Here is a 21,264-nt window from a genome sequence, read left to right as displayed (position 1 = left end):
CTTTGATGGAAAATTATCTTTAAATCTGATCCCACCTGAGGTATTAATGAGAATTTTGAAAAATGTAACATTTTTTCTTCCAGACGGATACAGCTTGTTTGCAGGGTCACATAAGAATAATATGTACCTTTATTACGAATATTCAAAAGTAGCAGTTGTGGCTAGTCACACTAACTTGAGGCTAATTATTTCTGTTCCTTTAAAGACATTTGATAGGGACTACACATTGTACAGGCTAATCACTTTACCATTTAAAATCGCGGAATTAAATAAATATGTACAAATGATCGCTGAATACCCATACTTAATTTTGGACGATTCTAAACAGCGCTTCCTACGCTGGACGGAAGCCGATCTTGCACAGTGTAGCGGGAATAATTTCGCTATATGCCCCGCAAATTCAGCAGTACTCAGTACCACGATTTTAACTTGTGAATCCAGCATGTTCTTTCAGAAAGACGAAGCCAGAGTTCTGTGTCGACGTCGAGAAATGCCTTCACACTTCTCCCCCGTCCTAATCAGAAATCAGCGAGATTGGATATATAGCCTAGGTGATCAAGAACAACAAGTGAACTTCAAATGTTTGGAAAACAACACGTGGGAAATAAGCAGCCTAATATTACGAGGAAATGTAGTGTTGCACAATTCCTCTGTTTGCCATATAGTTGGACGCGAGTTTCAACTGTATCCTGCACTGCAAGGCCACACCAGCATGGCAGTTCCTCACCACACCAATATGGTACTGCAACACATCGATCCACTGACCTCAGAGGAAGTCCAGACACTGCAGCACAGCACCAACACAGATGTCACTCAGTTAGATCATCTAGCATCCGAGGCTGAAAATCGCCTTCATCGGGACATCAACATGATGATTCAATCACATGAAGATCGAGTACGAGAACAGAACATCCGTCACACAGCTTGGTACATAGCAATCCCTTCAATTTTCACTATTCTTTTCACCGTAATAATTTGTTATGGAAAACCAAAATTATACACATGGTTATCACGCAGGATGAACCGTCCTAAATGTAAAAATCCTATCCAAACAAACGTCCCTCATCCAAATTCCGAGAATCCTTCAGCAGATGTAACTTCAACTTCAAAAAGTACCGAAGATATTCAGATTGAACCAAGAGGTAAAACTTTTGTTACCTACGGATCTCAGAGTCTTGCGTAAGATGTCCGAACAAAGCAACGGTAAACAACCAGATTTGTCAAAAACGGGAAGCTCCGAAGATGAAAATCAAACATCTTCCAGGAGAGGACACTTCAACACACACTGCACTACAAATGAACCAGTACCTACATAGACACGACCGATATGAACTGCAAAGTATAAGAAGATACAAGTTAGAAGCCAGCTACAGAAACAGGAGGACAGCACAGATACCAGTTCGTAGAAGAACTGGGTGTATAAGAAATATCTGCACCTAATGGACTGTATTAGAAAGAAATTACCTGTATGTAAATTCAGAAAATATGGTAGGAACACAAAACTTTTGTAAAGAAGGAGAGAGCAGCATAACAATGAACTGTAGAATTAAGATTTATTTTGTTGTAAATAACGGGAAAAAATGGACTAAAATTGTAGAGAATTTAATTATGTCAAGGGAAGTGAGGACACTTTCCATTTTAAAAATGGGGAAATTGTAGTGAATTATTTTTAGTTAACATATTGTAAATTAGGAATGTAGAGAATTGAATGTAGTTAGAAGTAAGTATAGTAGACCTTTGCATGTAGGAATGTGTCAATTCATTTCCTGTCTAGAGTAAAGTAGCAAGGCTAGTTCACCTTATTCTCAGGGGATGAGGAAAACATTAAACGGAAATGCAGACGTAGCCATTAGGAGTCTGCAGAAACATGGGAAAATGCTAACGGAAAGGTTGTGAAAGGAAGTTGAAGAGAGATCTAGACAGAAGGGCCAAAACTTCGAAGATAGCAGGAGGTTGCGAGAGTCATGGTGGGCAACGTGCGGCTGATCGGGCTACTTCTAACAGGTGAGCGCTGAGGAGATGAATTCAAGTTTAGTACGGGTGGAGTAATAAATATTCAAAATTACGGAATTAGAGTATACTATGTGATAAAGTGAATTAGCCTAAATTAAGAAGGTAATGTTTTAAATTACATGTGATATTTATGTAGAACATAGTGTTAGAAATAAATGTGATGTATTATGAAACAAGTTGTAGCCTCATAGACGTATTATCTAGCATATTAACTGAGCATGTCTAAGCTGACACCAGCATCCTTGGGAACTTGCCTTGCTCAATGCCAAGCCACACTACCACATTAGTAGACTAAATCCGAACGAATCTATACAAAGTAGAACGTTACAATATATTACACAGATTTATAATCAATTATACGTAACCCCATTACTTCCGCTGTTAAGGAAAGGCCTAAAGTGGAAGTGGGACCAAAATATGCAAATTGCATTTGAAGAACCGAGGCAAGGGTTCGCGATGAGCAGCCAGCCGTTCGCTATCCACACGGACGCTAGTGAATTTAAGTATCAGTCAAATATAGACTATATCAAACTTACTTAAACAAATATTCTTTTCATGCTTTGATGTTTAATAATGAAAGTCTGTTGTAATTTTTGAGTAATAGTATGTAATACAGAAATGTTGTACTGTCCTATAGAATCGAGAATGGTCAGAAAGAATTATTTTCATATACAGTCACCTGATTTGATACATTGCACAGATGTCAGCCTATCAGCACACAGGTGTACTCTGTGTTAGTAACAAATACCATATATTGCATGTATGTAAACTCTTTTCTTTACGTAGCAAAACTTAACTCCTGACGCTGTGTTTCTTGAAATAACGTCACATGAGGAATTTAACAGACCATTTAATGCAGTCGTGAATTGTTAGACACGGAGCTCCAAAACGTAGTCTTATTCGAGAGAAGGCAAGGACAGAAACACAAACTGAGTCTCCGAGCTGTGAGGGACGAGAAGGAGAAACTAAGGAAGGAAAGAAATTTGCGATTCTGTAACAGGGAACAATAGGAAAGGTTTTACCAATCGCCTACATTATTCGACAAGTGAGAAGGAGCTTTTGGCAATTGTATGGGGAGTAAAGTACTTCAGACCCTATCTTTGCGGACGGACATTTAAGATATCCAGTGACAACAAACCCTTAACATGGATCAAGAACATCAAGGATCCGGGTTCGAGGTTACTGCGATGGCGAATCAAATTGGAGGAGTATGATTACGAAACCATCAAAGTGAAAGTAAAGGCGTGACATTTGCGAGGAGATGCAGTTGAAAATGGAGGAAGACTGATCTTCTCCGATGAAGCCACATTCCACATTAGTGGCAAGGTGAACAGACACGATGTCCGTATCTGGGGAACCGAGCACCAGCGTGACTCTCCGTTTCCCGCGAGAAAGTGCTGAAACAACTCTGACTGGCGACCCATTTTTGGACATGTTGGAAAGCTGGTTGTTACCCCAACTGAATACCAATTACGACGATTACATTCTACAAATGGACATTTTCACAGGAATGTACGAGTGCTTCTCAATCGTGTTTTTCCACAGACACAAGGGAGAACGATGATTTATATATTACACACGCCCAATGGGGAATTCTAACAAAATTTGTAAACTGGCTGAGTAAGGAAAACAAATGTATAGTTGAAGAGAGAGGTCAGTTATATGTACAATACATAAGTGCATCAGGAAAGGAAATCATACACCGAGAGGCCCTTAAGAGAAAAAAATATCATGGACAGACACAAATAAGACCTAAAAACACATATGAGGCGATCTTAATTTAAACCCAGTAACCCAGCATAAGAGTCTCGTGTCTCGTTTACCCAAGAGCAGAATCAAGGACAACGAAGAGAAGGGCATGCAGACGCCTCAACTGTACGCCCAACGGTAGCGGTGACATAACTGGATTCGAACTCCGAACACAACTAAGAGCGGGGAGAAACGTCCTCACCAGAACCACCAAAACAACAGTAAACCTACCACAAGGACCGCGCGTGTAGCGAGTAAAGTGAAGTGAGAAGGGTGGCGCATGGAATGTCACACCATTTAATTATCGCATTAAAATTATAATATTGTAGTATCGATCATCATCACATGTCGGAATTGGCCATAGATGTAAGCGCACGCACACACACACACACACCTTCTGTGAAATGGCGGACAATTGGCGTGTATTAAGAGACCTAAGAAAGTATAATTAAAAGTGTAAATTTTATTGTATAACATTGTGTGGCTCGATTATTAGGTTATGACTAATCGAGGGGAACAAAGGCTGCCTGACACAAAAGTGCCCACATGCTTGGAGTTGTCACCAAGTAATACGAACCAACTGTCTTTGTGCAACTCTCATGTGTCGTCACCACCACATGCAGACTGTTACAGCCCCCACTCCTTAGACCAACGCCTAAGACGAGCATTATAAATACTCATGTTGGGAGTAATATAGGATTCATTCATTCTTTTGGATCTTTGGATCGCTTTCAACAGGACATTCTGTAAGTACCCCTGGGCACTACATTAATATCCGTTTAATGAATCCTTCTTCAATTGGAGTTGTGTTTTTGGAAGTTAAAAAGTCACCTTTAACTCTCCTTGAGCCCGACTTAGCTCCGCTCCGAACCAACGACTATCCCAACTAAAAGACTTGTTCCATGATCAACATCCACGGTTGAACAAGTAATTGAAATCGCAGGACATTTTAGTTCCTTGTATGGACATTAAAGGAGTTCGGATACCCGTGGCCATTCCGATGCCTCGGGAGAGACACGTGCGGAATGTTGATCCAGTGCGCATTATCGCTTCTTGTTATAGCTGGGGGCATTATTACCATGTGCGTGCAATCTATGATGCCCTCAGTTAGCAAGAATGTAACGACAGTGGAACCTAACCTAACCATCAATTGCCCTATGTATAGCAGTTAATAGGTAACTGCAGTTACTTATTTTTCCATTATTTATTACAGTTCCAGTATTTAATTTCAAAATATTACCGTCTATTGCCAATGTGGGTACAGCATTGTTATTGGGTTGTGTTACTTCATGACATGAACCCATGCCAACCCAAGAGACGGTGCAGCAGTGCCTGAAGCGATGCGAACACTTCGAACTGCCACAAAATGTCACCACCATATCAATTACCGGCATATAAGTACATGGATAATTATTCAAAGATATATTTGGAGGCATTTTTAGAATCTCTTAAACGAGACTTTAAAAACAAATGGGCAAACGCAGAAGTGGTTAACGTGAATGACAGAAAGAAGAATGATAAAATAAAGTGGCTAGGTAGGGAACAAAGACGTATAGTTGAAAAGAAAGGAGGACAATTATACGTACAGTGAGATGATAATGTTGCGTCATATTGTGTTGAATATATACTTGCTCAATTTTATCAGTCCAATCACAATAAAATATTATTATTAAATGTTAAAATATTATTAATATTACGGCAATACTTCCAGACGGACGAACCTCCTCCACTCTTCATTTATGGTATGTTTCAAAATAAATTTCTCACTATACAATATATTATTTTATTCTATCTCTAATTCATTAATATTCATTTAGTCTTTATATTATAATTTAATTTACAGACCGATACAAAAACCACTGCAAAACGTTTTACCCAGACTGGCTCTCTGATGTACAAGGAATATTTCCTTCAGAACAGGGAACCTGGATTTCAGTCTTAATTATACTTTTGGCATAAACGTATGAAAGTATCTGAAGTCCCTTTATTTGATAGGAATTGGGTTGTTGAGGGAGGTTTGCACATTTAATCAGTGGCAGGCACCCTCTTTTCAAATGGGGCTTGCCCAAGAATGAACCTTCACATTCAGTTCGTTCGTCCAGAAACGGAATGATGTCTTGGAAGGTAAGTTAACTGGTCAAATGTTCACTCGATTTTCCTTGAGGCACCGGACTTGATAAATATTTATACGGACCTGAGATTGGCATGACATGTTCCAATATTGTAACAAAAATGCGTCTTTGAATTCTTTGAGGTTCCAGAAGCCCATGTAGTGACAGAAATCCCTTTCAAGCATTCAACCGCGGAAAAAAATTGCAAATGTGGAGAAATATTCTGAACATTATATGGTAAAGCACACACTCGAATATTATGCAGCTAGTTTATTTCAAACTAGACAATCACATTCCGAAACAGTTGTGCAACAAAGTGCTAGGTTAGATGCCCTATCAATGGAGTTATTTGAGGGATATTTCATGTGGCTGTCACGTGAGTAATCTTTCGGTCTGTAGCTGGGATTCGCACGCCTCTGTCCATGTTCATCAATGAGACACAGGCACTTTAAGTAGAAGTCCAGCTGATAACAAACATTCCCCGTACTGCCCCAGAACCGACTTCCCCCTGCAGGGCTTTTCTCCTGGTCTGTGGGCAGTGGTCATTGTACAGAGTTGAAGTTCAGTGCTGTTGGGTCTGAATTAAAGTGCGGCATTATATGATTTGTAATTGTTGAGTGAAACGTAGATGAGGTGGGAGGAATTCTCCATAATTGCGTCGTCTCTTGCGGATAAATTGTGAACGTTATGTAAATTTAATACTTAGAACCTTTTTCCAAGAAATGACCGACGAAGAAAAGACTTACTGTTTCTTCATGCAAGACAATGCTACAGCTCACAGCTGATTGGTCGATGTTAGCATTAAGAGAAGTGCTTGGTGAACAAGTTATCGATCAGCGGCCTCCGCGTTCCCCAGACTTAAACCCGTGCGACTTTTACCTGTGGGGCATGCTGAAGAACAATGTTTAGGTAATCAATCCGCACACTGCAGAATAACTTAAAGAAAATATTCGACAATTCATTTCGGCTATATCCCAAGAAGAGCTTCGTCGAGTATTTCAAAACATGTTAACGAGATATGAAGTCGCCTGCAAGCACAAGGAAGTCACTTTGAACATCTTTTGTGATTTAAGGTAAGAACAATTAATGTAATAACATGTATCAGTGACGAGAAATATTCGTAGTTCGCTGTTACCAGCAGCACTGAAAATGATTCGCCGGTCACCGACTAAAAAACGCACACAACTTCCGCCCACATCAACAGAGTGCCAGCCGACCACGCAATGCAAGCACGACTGCAGCCTCATAAATTGTAGACCCGGTACTACTAATCTATCAAATGAGGTAAATATAGATAATTCCTAAATTACTTAATTGCTTATGAAACACAATTAATTTCAAGTCTATGGTCTCATATTATAACCTCTATTCCAGACCAGAATAAAATGCAAATTACTGAATTTGTGTAATATACGGTAGACAACACAAGATCAGCGTATAAAGCAGAGATTACTGAAACAAATGCAACCGAAGTTCACCCACTGAGAAAAGTCAGCGGCATGAAAATGGCAAACCAGAAGGGCATGCCCCTCTATGACATACCAGCAGTACTCTAAGAACTTCAACAAGTAACTACAAAACAGAGACATAGAATGCTAAGTAACAATGCCGCCATTCTCCCCCCCATATCAAATAAAACAACTTCATTATTTCTGATTACATCAATTTCTGTTCACCATTTTAGTGATACTTTCATCAAAATTACAAAACACCTTATTTCTGATATGTTCAATGTAATAGGACTCTTGTACTTATTTAAGAACATCATCCACAGTATAGGTAGACAATTTGGTGGGGGTAGAGGGGATAAACTATTTGTGAAAAACTACTTTCTTGTTGCTGCATGAATGTTATTCCTTAATCCTCTCAGTTGGTACTCTGGGGTCAAGTGTTTGAATCATGATGGATTGCATTAGCAACAGAAATTTGTCAGAATAACAATGAAATTTTCCTACACTTGAGTGCAGAGATCAGTTTAAATAATAAATCCAAATTAACAAAAAGAAAAGGCAGAATATAAGTTTGAGCATTTTTCAATATTCACACACTGGTACACGAATCAACACCAACAAATGGAAAAATGTTTCATTACAAAATTATAAAAATGCTCGTTACTTTCCTGCTTCAAATCTGATCAACAAAAGCCAGCAGTTGGATGTCGCAGATTTGCGGCATGTAAAAGAACCTTAAGAGCATAAAGGAGGTGCTTTGTAAGCAAGCTGCGGTGACAGAATTACCCACGCAACATTGAAGTTCACAGACAACGCAACCACCGCTCACCGTAGACCAACAACGTAAACCTTAACTTAGGCCAGCGGACATTAAGCCAACTAAATTTACATAAAGCTTAATCATTCAGTGTGGTAATACATTAAGCATGGTTTCAAAAAGTGAGACCTTTTATGCGGAGTGCATTATAACAAACCACCATTTTATGAATTGTATGATTTTAATAGACAGACTAGAGAATTAAAGTTTTTGCCACTGATGATCACCTCATGAGGTCGAGAAACACGTTCGGCACTTAATGCCTTTCAAAGTGCAAATTGTTTTGTTTGCATGCATGATTTTACATATTTCAGATAAATATGAATTTCTAAATTTACGCCTTGAGAACAGCCCTTTCAGCATCTGATGCATCATTCCATCAGGCTGGCTGCACTGTCAGACAAATGTGATCTGAATAATTGCCTTGTTGGTGCAGGCACATTTCAATAACTGCAAACCTGAGCACTTCCAGTCTATGTAATTTGAGCATGAAAAGACGATTTTAACAATTTTAATTATAAAACTTAAAGGCAGCAGTTCTAAAATTGCTCGGCGCAGAAACGGACTGTTTTCAAACTCACCAATTCTGATAACATCCTACAATGTAACATTTACAGCATTTTATTTTGTCATAAATATTCAAATCAAAATTTTGTAGAAATAACTTCAGCCTAATATCATCGATATTTACAAATTTATTTCTGACTGTTCATTCTTTTATATTTTCATTATGCACCTGTTCCACAGACCAATTCCATTCACTCACTCTAGTGAGGCGTGGCATGACATAAAAAACTAGGCGACTTTCATTCAAGTTATGACACCTGCGGTATCAAGTGATGAAGACCAGAACTAAATCGTGGGCCATGAATTCATGATTCCACTACGTAAATGGCTCTAAACAGGAGACATCAAGGCAAAGACAGCAAAACTAATCGTAAAATAGTGAAAGTGAAAGCATGAGCCTATCAAAGAAACAAATGGTTTGGGATACAAATCAATCTCTTTACATTACCTCACACTATTAGAATAAGGTTATTCCACACTGTATGATAAAACTGACATTTAAACACTGCCTCTTATGAATTTATCTCAGGCTACCAGCCATGCCAGGTGGTTGAAAGACAAGAAAATCAATGTTTGAAGAAACATATTCATCCTGAAGGTTTTGAGAACTTTAGCACTGAGGACTAGAACAAAACCTCAAAAGGTAAAATGCTTCGACATTTTAGAAGAACTCCATATAAAAGAAACTAGCAAAGACCAAAACATCTTAAGTGAACAAAATGCCCATGACTCCACTGTGTTAATTGACCTAGGGGGGGAAAAAACACAACCACTTTTGCAATAGTTGGCCACCCTGATTTCAGAGTTAATATATACCCTACACACTTTTAAAACCAACAGTAACACCCACGCATCGTTGAAGTTCACAGGCACAGGCGACGCAACCACAGCTCACCGTAGACCAACAATGGCAAGCAGACCAGTGGACAAAATAGCCAAGAGCTCAATATAATGCACCAACTCCTTCCTGAGCAATCAACGTCCAGTAGTGTTACATAAATATGATTAAGTATAGAACTTTCGTTTTATGCTCTGTTAAAAACCATAATCTTTTATATCTGTATTATAAGAATTAATTTTTTTTGACAATGATGGCCTCTTGAGGTCAAAATGCATTTGGCATTAGTGTCCTTCAAAGTGTGGACAGTTTTGTTTGTATGCATGTTTTATATTCCATTACACTACACGGCATGCAAGGTCTTAAGATTATTGGTGTTTCACCTTTCAATCACATGACATGGCTGGCAACCTAAGAAGAATTTTAGTTACATGGAAAGCTCCAGTCATACTGGCACTTACTTGTTACACTCCAGATGCTACTACTACTTCTGCACTCACCATGAAGGGCCCAGGCTGCAACTGTTCCAGCCCTGAAAACAAAAATGTACAAAGTCCTGAGATGACTGGATTCCTGACATCACATTTTCTTCGTATTCCAGACACCAAATTCACCCTAAGCAACTTCTGTGGTAACCACTGTCATCTCTTAATTATTGTTATACATTTTGGTTAATGTGTGTTTTCAGAAATACAATGATGTGAAAACTGAGCTAAGGAAAATTTTACTAGGAACTGAGAGCACATTATCTTGGACCAACTTAACTCTCACATAATGTGCACTTGCAATATGACTTAATGCTGATCTAATGCACATAAAGATGGGCCAGTTTCTTAAAAGCACAGGTCAAGGTTATGGTTGAATTTGGGTTGTGATATCACGTGGTCCTGCAAAGTGACGCTGCACTGCTCTTCAGTCAAAAAGAAACAGGTGACACACAATTTTCCACTCAGCAGACTCTGAAGGATCAAGCAAGCCTCTAGTATTGAGCTCCTAAAGGACAAAAACCAATCACATCCAAAATATACAGTTTCCTGTATACATACATATACAAACAGAAACAGCAGATTCTTGGGCAATAAGCTTCCAGGCTTTTTATAAAAATAAAGCATGCGAAACATATTTCCAACTCAGTCCTCTCGTATGAAGATGGTAATATGGATTCAACTTTCCTTGTCCATGTCACACCCATTGGAAATCCAATCAAGACGCCACAGCTCTGTGATGTAACAATGGCAGAACCACTCAGCACTGATATTCCGGTTTCCAAATGGCGCATATTACAATTCTCAGAATGAAGGTACACCAGAAATGAATTCTAACCTACTCAACAGAAGTTAATCATCGACACAGTCACTTTTTAGCGGTGTTCTTCCATTCATCGCCACCCCTTTCACTTTTGCAAACTCATCACAACCGCAAAAGATAAAAAACAAACATCAACGTACGCTGCAGCGTCTTAAAGGATAACCGAATGATAAAAGTGAAACCATAACGTCAACTCACGTTCCTTACTGCAATGAATATTCTGATATAATACCTGGGGGTCTATGAAGCCACGCCACGGAAAAACAAGGAACTGCAAAACATCCTTAGTAACGCTCACAACAGACTGCACGGCACTAGTTTCTTCCCCACTGCTGCAATGACCGAAGCAAACAAGTTTGAAATGTATTGGGTGGGGGGAAGTGACGAGTTGCTACTAGCCATCCTGAAAGCATTCGTTTCACAACCACTAACGAACAGACACAAGGCTTTCATGTGTTCAAATGGGTACAGCTTTGAGATTACCTCACAGTGGCACAATGATTGAATCTAGAATATTATCACGACACATTACAAGTGCGCTCACTACACGCTACTCTTAACTGCTTGATGTTTTCAGTCTGTGTGTAGTAGTGTAACTCGGTGACGTATTGCAGTTCCCACCAATAGCAGCCCTCTAGTCCACCTGACAAGAAACATTCCCCCTGTACCGCACCACAAACATGAAACCAACGCAGGGATTTCCAAGCGGCCGGCCGGTGGACAGAACCAGTTTAGCTCAATGTCATAACAATAAAGACTGCCATACCCGTTAGGGGAGGAAACTAGATTTTTTATGAAAACCTTAAGTTCCGTGCAGCAGTCACAAAAGCTTACTATTCGTGCCCGTTCTGAGCAAGTTAAATTCCATGCCACTCCTTCATTTCAAATTTCAGTTCCATTTTAATAGTACTCTCCAATCAAAGTTTTAGTATTCCAAAAGGTCTCTTTCATGCAAGTAATCTCATCTTTCCCATTCGTGCTAGGTGCCCCGCCCATCTCTTCCTTATTTATTTTGATAAATAAGGATGATAATATTTGAAAACGTCCGAACCATGGAATCCCTGCAGCCTCTCCAGACATAACCCGGGATATTTTTAAAAATTATTGTTACCAGGTGTTAGTCTAAATTAAAATGCTTTTAATTCCTTTGTTAATGTAATGACAAGGAAACAGTGAACGGATTCTAAAAGACGTTTTTGCAGTCTTAAGAAAACCAATATAAATCCTACAATTTAAATAGAATTTCTTTATTGCATTCACAATAAACTCTTTCGTCACTAAAACGCTTAATGCAGAATGTTACTGAAAAAAAAATAATTTCAGTTTTAACAATTGGCTTTCGGCTCACGCAGGGTTCTGACAGTTTAAAACTGGCCTTGGAGCACAAAGGTTTCTAGTCACGGGTTCTTGCCTACGGTATCTTCATTGTTTTAATATTTCGCAGTTTTATACAGTAGGGCACCGCTTATACGGCGGGTTAGGGACCAGACCCCCGCCCTAAAGCGAAAATCGCCGAAAAGCGGATCTTTGCCTTATTTCACTTGCAAATGCATATCAAAGCCTAATAAGATGTTACACTATCATATAGTAAGTGCACAATAGCGCTAGGCCTAAGAAAACGATATGAAAGTTAAATGAATATCAGTAATACACACATTGTCCTCAGCTTATAGTGATTGGTGAATATAAATTTGAAAATTGATATGCTTATAGTAGGAAGGATGAAGGAGATGGCGCATCTTCATCATGTGACTCTTCAACGAATCTTATTGGTTTTGGTGATGGTTCGGAAGCCATAGACATGCCTTGTTCACGAAGTTTAATCACCTCTAACTTGGCATTTAAAATAAGAGGCTTACGACTCCTCTTTTTATCGCTACTACCCTTAGACGCCATTGTAATTACACTGTAGTAACACAAAAATATTATATAAATATACAGTTTGTAATAACTTTGAAAAATTGCCAGAAATACAGAGACGCGGAGCGCACAAAAGCTGTAAACAGACTGAATCAGCGACGAGAAAATGGCGCCGGACGCACTTCTCTGACTCAGCTGTTGAGCGCCGTATTAGCGGATCGCCATAAAGCGGAGCGCCGAAAAGCGGGGCCCTACTGTACGTATTAATACTAATACGACACCAGTATTTATATTTGAATAGTACATTATGAATACAATTTCATGTACTGTATTGCACTTCACGTCCATTGTTGGTATTTTACAGCTTGTATTAGTTTGACATGTGGTAGTTTCTGATTTCTGGACTCTATTGTTGGTGATGTCTGGCATCTGTTTGCGACTTATGACTTGCAAGATCAAGGCGTTTCACAAATCCCAATTGTTAATTTCTTTCGAAGTGTTTTTGTACTTAGTTATTCTTTCGACGGAAGGCCACGTGGGCAAGTCATGATATTGTTTTCTGTTTTAGTCTTGTCGAGATATTGCACGTGTCTTCAGATTGACACAGCTGTTGAGTTTTGTGTGAACGCAGGTGTACAGCCTAAGAGTGGGGGCTATTGAGTCTGTTTGAAGTGGTTTAATACAGGGGTCTCCAAACTATTTTGGTCGTGCACCCCTACTTAGCACGCACTCCCGGAACAAATAAATATTTAAGTGTAATTTTTATTATATTTATCTATAAATAATTTACATGGTACGCATTTATATCTAGCATCACATCATAAAATGACAAATAAAATTCAAAACAAGAATACAAAACAAAATTAAATTGAAATTATCTCGCGCACTCCACTTAGGAGACCACTGGTTTAATGAAGGAGTGGATGGTGCTACACATGATTTGTATTCTCTATAATAAAATATATTTCAAATCTGCATAACTACACCCCGTTAAGCGACCGTCGAGAAAAACACCCTCAGCAAACCGGTTCGAGAAGGTGGAACGGTTAGAATATATTATATTCCGGATATCATAGTAATTAATACAGCATCCCTTGGGGTACTTCCTCTCTGCTATTTGGGACGATTATCTAGATGGAACTTGTCATCCCTTCATATATTATCCACGGTTGAATTAATATAATTTCTGAGTTTAAATCCCGTAAGTTAAGTTTTTAACCTGAAATGTACTGAAACGACAGTGTCTTCTGACAGCAAACCATCATTTGGTACGGGACACTTCGTGAAAGACTGAAGCCGGAAGTATGGCGCCAGGGTGCCGGTCGCAATCACTCGGCTACGATATTGTTAGAGAGAGAAGAAAACTCAACAACGAAAGTTACAGACAAAAACAGAAATACGAAGAATGTATGAGGAAAGAACGTGGCAAATGGCTGCTGTAGAGGCTGCTTGAGCCGGAGTTCGAAGGCAGGACCAAAAGCTGATACGTAATTTGGTGGTCATTTGTTCAGTGACTCGGTCATCCTGTGATTTCATATGAACGTAACATCATCACTACGAATTGTTATCAGGCTAAATGGTTTCCGCTGTCTTTGCGTTGTTGCCACGTGTAGCATGACAAAAGTTTCCTGACGCCCCAGAGGTACTTGCTGCCTCGTCCTGACGAAGGACGCAACTTCTATGACGAAAATAGTCTGTACATTTGATGGCCGCTGCTATAGAGCAGTGGTTTAAACCTGGGGTACGCGTACCCACGGGGGTACGTGAAATTTAAAAAAAACATATATTATTTTATGATAAAAACTGAATAATCCGTAATGGAATTTATTTAATTTAATTTAGATGTAGATTATATACTATGTATAACTTGAATTAAACACCAACTTTGGGGGTACAAAGTTTAAGAGAAATTAGATATATCTCAGGGTATTCGAACAAAAAAAGGTTGAATACCACTGCTCTAGTGCACCTCTCATTTCGGTACCAGCATCGGCTCATCCCCTACAACGAAGCTGACCAGCTTGGAAGCTTCAGTACCTCTTAACCTTAAAACGATGGGGATTTAAATGGCAAAGTGGTAGTTTTTTGCAGGTTTTTAAACTTTTGTGCACGTTTACGGAAAACTTTAATATTATCTAAAGTAAACATGATAAATTGACGAAATAAAAGACATATTTATTCGAATATAACAGAGAATACATAGAGGTTTTTAAAAATGCAGTTAATATCTTAATTGCCTAAATAGGACTTAGTAACTTTCTTGACAATAACAATGTTTATTGCTGTTTATGGTTATAGATTCCAGGTTGACAGCTCAGGCTGACCTTGTAAAAACCCTAGAGAAAGTGAATCAATGTTTGCAGCCCCTAAAAGACATAGCCAAGTCTACTTACAATGTTGCAAGTTTCGAGTTACGCACAATTCGTAGGGCTAGTACACAACAAAGAACACTAGTAAGATAAAGGTTAAAATACACGAAACAATAATCTTGCCTGTTGTTTTGTATGGGTGCGAAACATGGTCTCTCACTCAGAGGGAGGAACACAGATTGCAGGTGTTTGAGAATCGGGTGTTGAGGAGGATATTTGGGCCTAAGAGAGAAGATGATGGGGCGTGGAGAAAACTGCAGAATCTGTACTCCTCCCCCAGTATTGTCAGGGTGATGTAACCGCTCATCGGCGCAAGAACTGTCTTTTGTCTGTTAAAGCCACTGGATCAACTCCAGTGACTCGCCCGACGCTAGTGCAGTTTCGATGCGCGGCCCGGAATATGAGGGCATCTTGGGGGAAATTTGTGTAGGGTTAGTCCACGAGAAGATTCTCTTGGCCTTCAAGGAGCACACGGGGGAGGCAGTGGTTCGAATGGTGGTTGCGCGAAATCTTTTAGCCTATGCAAATGGAGACGAAACTGCATGAGACGCTGATACAAAACCACTGACATTGATTTCACGTCAGCGCAATGAATCGGTTGTTTACGTACACAAAATCTGTGTGCTAGAAAAACATTGGCATTCTGTACTTGTTTTCAAATTTTAAATTGAATACGGCGATACGATGCGTCCCCCAAAATGCCCCCCCCTCCATGACGCTGGAAACCCAAATTCGGCAACCGTCATTTCACATCTGGAAGGAATTAAGTTTTCGCCTCGTAAATAACTTTAATGTAACGTCGTCGCTATACGGAAAGTCTGCAAGAAACACGTTCAAGCCACTGAGTGTCGCCACTCTCTTCCAATTCAATAAATTAACAAAGCCAAAATTAATAAACTCGATCAATTTCGGGTTCGGCAAGCCATCTAGTTAGTTGGTTAGTTATTGTTTAGTTTTCTGCGCTTAATGAACGATTTTCAAAACTTTTTAAAATCATTTAGCTGCGGACGCACCCGCTCCCAGCCCTATCAACCTATGTCCACGGGAAAGAGGCCTCCTTCAAACGCAGCCCAGAGCGAGGAAGTAGCTTGCTAATGATGCAAACATACGCAGGACCACCCTCTTCCGGTAGCCTGCCTAGGACGATGCTTTCTCCAAGCAACATATGTCCCTGAGCAGGTCGTTGGAAAGGGCGTGGACCGTGCTCCACGCATTCAACAATGAAAATATTTCCATACACTTATTACCACATTGGTTTTCCAGTCACCTTACTTCATCCACTTCTCCACTCTCCTGCATCAAAGTCTCTTTGGTACGCCCTTCTTCAGGAACGATCTCGTAACCTCACGAAGACTGACAACACGCGTTCGTCCATTAAATTTTCTCGGATCTTATAAATTCTCCAATACACTTTCACATTCACTATTCCTTAATGATACTATTCCTAATTCTAATAATAAATTCATTTTCTTGAATTTAGCGAAGTACTTCCTGATAAATGTATTGTAAACGCATGCAAAAAGAACTATTAAAAACATCTGGAGTAGCACACACTAGCGAAACAGAGAAGTTGCAGCTACGGACAAAGCCCAGTCAAAAGAAACCTAAGCCACTGAACTGGTAGCTATCTAAAGACACAGACGAGGCCAAACAACATAATTATGTCAGCCAGTACGGACGCAGCCTACCCCAGCTTAAGCACGTGACCAGAGCAGCTTGGGCTGATAACTGATAGCGTAACTGTGATGAAGCTTTGCCCAACCAACATAGCCTCTGAGATGGTAGCATCTTAGGAACTTGTCATCAGACCTCTCTCTTACATAACGAAATAATATCGACTGCTTCAAACTTAAAAAAATCTACAATAGTATTTTTACATTCATTTCTCCTTAATTGCATCCTTCTTTCTATCTCTTTATATCAGTTATATTTAAGCTCGTCATTATGCAGTTTTCTCCACGACCCATTGTCTTCTCTCCTAGGCCCAAATATCCTCTTCAACACCCGATTATTAAACACCTGCAATCTGTGTTCCTGCCTCTGAGTGAGAGACCATGTTTCGCACCCATACAAAACAACAGGCAAGATTATTGTTTTGTAAACTTTAATTTTCAGGTTCTTAGAAATCAGACGGGAAGACAAAATATTTTGGACTGAGAAGTAGCAAGCATTTCTGGAATTTAGTCTCCTCCTAACTTCCTCATGAGTTTCATTTTCATTTGTTATTGTTCCCAAATATTTGAACTTTGTAAACCCTTTCAAAGGACTTATTAGCCACCCTAAGATAATTCTGCCCGCCTGTCTGCTGATGACGAGATACTAACATGTACTTAGTTTTTATTGTGAATTTACTTCTAGCCCCACCTGTCTACTAGCCTCTAGTAAAACTTTTGTGTTACTCTTTATTATATCTATATTGTCCCCCAATAAATTAACATCAGCAAATGCCAATAGCTGATGTGTCCCGTTCAATTGCAAACCCTCCTGCCTATCTTGGACTTTCCTGGTGGCATATTCTAGCGCAAAGTTAAAGAGCAAGGGAGACAAAGCATCTCGTTTTATTGTTTTAGACCATTCCTGATGAAGAATGTCTCAGATAAATATTTACCTACTCGAATTTTGCTACAGTTTCATTTAAGCACATTTTTATTAGACTCACCAGTTTCTTTGGTACATCAAATTCAATGAGAATATTGTAAAACACTTTTCTTTTAACGAAGTGGTAGGCTTTTTTGAAATCTACAATTAACTGATGTACTGTCCCATTTTCTTCTCTAGTATCTGACAAATGCAGACAATCTGATCAATCGTTGATCTGTTACATCTGAACCCACACTGATGATTGACAAATTCATCAATAATTAACAGGAATTTGTGTATGTAAATATTTATTTTAATGGCCTTTTATATCAGTTATATATAACTGATATACTTCATTATGATCAATTGTATTTTTTAATCCATTGAATTTGGTGTAATAGTTCCTAAGATATTATATAATTGTAAAAGTATGCATATAAAAACTCACCATTCTGCATTCTCAAAGCTGCTTCCTCACACACAGGATAACCGTTCCACCAAACTGGAAAGGAGAACAGATATAGCAAGATAATTAATTATTTTAACATTAAGGAGTTATATTATTATAATGGTCCCTTATATCAGTTATATATAACACTTTTACTTCATTATATTGTAAACAATCTCTCTATACTGTTTAATTAGGTGACATAGTTCCCTAGATATTAACTTGATTGTAAAAGTCTGCATAGAAATTCAAATTCCCTACACGAGCTGTTCAGTGCATTGCCTGCAGCAGAAAATAAAACTCACCACTCGCAAACTCAAAATCTCAGAGAAGTGTACGTCAAACAGCCAGTAACCCTTAACAATCTCTAAACATGAATCCATTAATAAATTAAAAAGATTCTGCAGTGCATAATGAGGATCTTCACCACACGTTTATGACAGTGTCAGGCCTGACGGAGCTCATGTGACTAATGTTATTTTTAAAAATAACAATTTCTATGTAATGTTTTTTTAAGAAAGCTCCTGTACTTGAAAATTATATTAACACTCTAACCCAAGAAGAGTTATCATTCTGAAAACCGTCAGGTATTACTGATGGACCCAGTAAAACATTTAAACGTATGCCACAGCATAAAACAACGCCATGGTAACTTGCTACTCACTTTCAGGATTTGAGGTTTTCACGGTAGTGAATCTGAAGTTGGCTGTCTTCTGAGACGTTGAACCGTGTAGTCTTGTAGACGTTTACAGGCATTTCAGAGGTCCTTGCTGCCTCCATCATCAGCCTGATGCAACAATAAAGAACACAGAGCCGTTATATTCGCTGCCAAGTGATCCTCCAATTGTACTCGGATGAAAATATATTTTTTTTTAATTTTTAAGTATGAGTAATATGATGTAGGTAATTGGTGCCTATTTGAATGTCAGAAATTAGCACACTTCCCTAAGCAAAGAATAGTGCAATAAGCATAAGATATGCATGATTATAGAATGGCCTGAAATGTATTTACCATCATTTTCGCCAGGGCCAAATTCAAACATTAACAGTGCAAAAAGGCCCATGCCAGTGCAGGCTTTTGGGTGCCAGAAGTCAACCAAACTTGTGATAAATCCCCACACATTGCAATGTGAAGGACCGAAAGTATGGCATAATCTGTTTGCCAACAGCCCTGTAATAGTGCTAATATTATATAAAGAGTCCACAGAGATATTAAAACATTTAAAGCATTTACAGAAGTCAAGACACTGGTGATACGGGGACACACCCAGAATTGAGAAATACGCCATACTTCACATTCCAGAGTGTGCATATAAAATTCTTAAAGTGAAGGTACATTGGCCCTAACCAACAATTTTTCAAGGCTAACCAGGTCATTCATCAATGCTGTCAATGTCTCTTGGCGTTTATCTATTTCACTGCTCCCTTGAAACGCAACGCCACATAACCTAAACTGACATATGACATCTCCACATACTTTCCAGTTTATTCCTCAGTACAGGAAACACTGTTCGCATCAGTTCCTAACTGCAATGAATTCTCCTTAATGTCCTATTATTTATTATTTTTATTTAGTGTTATGTCTGACGACAGGTCCATATGAACAGGATCCTTCCACCCTTTTCTCGGACTGGGACCTGTTCATATACGTTCTTGGCAGATGATCCAGAAGTGGTTTGCCATTGCCTTCTTCTGTGTGAATGGAGTAATTGTTGGGATGCCACGGAGGAAAACTCCGTGATGCCTAGACCACGGCCTTGCCCAACACAAGTTATAAATTCGGGCACCGCCGGGAATCGAACCCAAGACCCCAGGATTACAAGGCCAGCGTTCTAACCGCTAGACCACCTTGGCTCCTTAATGTCCTATAAAAAGACTAAATACATGCCACTATGTACACAAATACTTTCATCACTCGCAGAAATCCGAGAAGGGCGAAAACCCAGTCATATCCAATATACTGAGACAAACTACATATACCAGTTATGCCACAATGTTTACAACGCTCCAAAGGCTGATGGATACACACCTACATTTCCAAAGTCTTTGTCATAGTAGCGTAGTAGTGAACTACGTCTTATGCAGGAAAAATCTGAGAAATGATGGCCAAAAAAAAAAAAACTTGAAAGTACAATCTTCCGTGTGCCTGGTGGTCCAGGGTGCAAGTCAGGAGAGTGAAATGCACAACGCAATCAATTTGCCTCTAGCCATATCTCAACCTTGTAAAAGAAATGAAAAAAGAAGTCACTCAGCCGCCGTCTCTTCTGCAGGCAGCCACCTACTGTGGTGAGCCTCATGGTCAACCAAACTCCAGATTTAATGGGGCTAAACGCTATATCCAATGGCCCAGTCTGCCTACATATTTGACCATTCTAAACAGCCAACAGAGGGCACTTGTCGATGACAGATTTCAAATCAGCAAAAAATTTCAAAATTGCTATGGGTTCATTGGACTCCATGGGAGACGATAGTTATTCTAGATGAACGGAAAAATCGCATACTGATGTGGCACCTTGAGAGCCCACTTCTGCGATCTGTTTCAACGAACAATCTCTAACTACATCTCTTTCGGTCAATGTGCTCACCTGTACCGCATACACGTTGCACCAAGTACTACACTCTACCCCACTCAACATAAGCTGATAAACACACACACAAAGAGTCATTCGCCTCAAGTACCCTCCAGAACAGGCCGCGTCCAGTGGCACGTGTCTGATGTACTGGCGTACATTAAACACAAACACAAATTATAAGCCAAACATATCCAAGCAGCGATCGCCAAGAAAACCAATGCTCAGAAATGCCTTCTTTCTTCTTCTAAATTCTTAAAATTCTACACCTAAACTAAATGGTCAATAACTTCTGCCCAATTCTCTGCGTTTCTGTACTTGGTTCAAACCCACCACACCACCCCTCCTTCCTAATGCAAATCCTCCCCACAATATACCAGAAGTAATTCTGAGCCTCATCACATGTCCATGAGACTGAAACCTGGCGGCTCTCAACATATGGTAAGTGTCAAATAAATGGAACCAGACTATCTAACAGTCATCTATTGGGCTTGTGATTTTTGCAAGCAAATCCAAATTCATAAGGAACACCAAACCCCAAACATACAAGTTTTATAACCTATTCCCTTGCTCAACACAGCAA

The 21,264-nt window shown here is 39.3% G+C and overlaps 1 protein-coding gene and 1 long non-coding RNA gene across 5 annotated transcripts in view; both read right to left on the bottom strand.

Moving 5' to 3' along the window:
• The window catches only part of LOC147874077 (uncharacterized), a 146,519-nt gene that overhangs the window by 88,896 nt on the left and 36,359 nt on the right, over positions 1-21,264 (bottom strand). The gene's annotated exons all lie outside the window — the stretch shown is intronic.
• LOC147874078 (uncharacterized) overlaps positions 1-21,264 on the bottom strand; it is a 111,909-nt gene that overhangs the window by 67,835 nt on the left and 22,810 nt on the right. For all 4 annotated transcript variants that reach the window (XR_015534778.1, XR_015534780.1, XR_015534779.1 and 1 more), the window contains 3 exons: positions 18,776-18,898; positions 18,112-18,165; positions 10,008-10,078 (listed from right to left, as the gene is read on the bottom strand). This is a non-coding gene — a long non-coding RNA (uncharacterized LOC147874078). The remainder of the gene's footprint in view (positions 1-10,007; positions 10,079-18,111; positions 18,166-18,775; positions 18,899-21,264) is intronic.

Source organism: Zootermopsis nevadensis, unplaced genomic scaffold (assembly GCF_977971745.1).
Source record: "Zootermopsis nevadensis isolate Lab colony 2312 unplaced genomic scaffold, Znev_1.0 Znev_ptg000011l, whole genome shotgun sequence".
In the NCBI taxonomy this organism is placed as follows: Eukaryota; Metazoa; Arthropoda; class Insecta; order Blattodea; family Termopsidae; genus Zootermopsis; species Zootermopsis nevadensis.
The sequence above is the reverse complement of the archived record's forward strand: the minus strand, read 5'-3'. Positions and strand labels throughout refer to the sequence as shown.